The following is a 661-nucleotide window of genomic DNA, read 5'->3' as shown; positions in this document are numbered from 1 at the left end:
GCGCTTCTTCCCGCGCCGGCCTAGTCGGCCGGCGCTTGTATTCCTATTTGGCTACGAGGAGGGGACACCTTCCTCCTCGCAGCCCCTCCATCCGAGTCGGGAGGTTGGGATGGGCCGAGAGCGGGATTACCCGCCCGCTCCCGACCACCTCCCCTGTCCCTAACCCTCGAGGGGAGGTTAGGTCTGCCCAGTGTGCGGCTGACCGTTACCACCCCCCGAGGGGGGGAGTCCGCCAGTGGGCCGCCCCTGGTACTGGGCGGCCCGGGCAGGCGCGCTGATCGCGCCCGCCTACGTGTCCGGGCTTATGCCGGGACACGAGTTAGGGCCTTTTTTTTAGCCCTCCTCTTTTTGCCGGACGGTGCCGCCCCCGAGAGTGGGGGAGTGGTTACCCCTCAGAACCTCCCGAAGGCGAACACCGCCCGGCTTACCCTCATCTGGCCCCGCCAGCTCCCCCCAATTGGTACAGGGGGAGCTGGTGGGCTCTCAGCCACCTACCCCTCCTCGGCCTCAGTACCCGAGGTGGGGGGGTTTCCTCCTCCTCCTCATCACTCCCCCGCCCCGACGGGGCAGGGGAAGAGGGGGGAGAGGGGGGTGGTGCGACCCCCACCTCTCCCCTCCTCACGCGCTCGGCGGCCTCCTTCTGCGACATGACGTCGCGACA

The 661-nt window shown here is 68.8% G+C and overlaps 1 protein-coding gene across 1 annotated transcript in view; it reads right to left on the bottom strand.

Moving 5' to 3' along the window:
* Nucleotides 1-661, bottom strand: part of LOC116852372 — an 8,685-nt gene that overhangs the window by 7,110 nt on the left and 914 nt on the right. The gene's annotated exons all lie outside the window — the stretch shown is intronic.

Source organism: Odontomachus brunneus, unplaced genomic scaffold, assembly GCF_010583005.1.
Source record: "Odontomachus brunneus isolate Ranch 3 - 2012 unplaced genomic scaffold, Obru_v1 Obru_scaffold_220, whole genome shotgun sequence".
NCBI classification, from domain to species: Eukaryota; Metazoa; Arthropoda; class Insecta; order Hymenoptera; family Formicidae; genus Odontomachus; species Odontomachus brunneus.
Note: the sequence above shows the minus strand (reverse complement) of the source record. Positions and strands in the feature narration are given on the sequence as shown.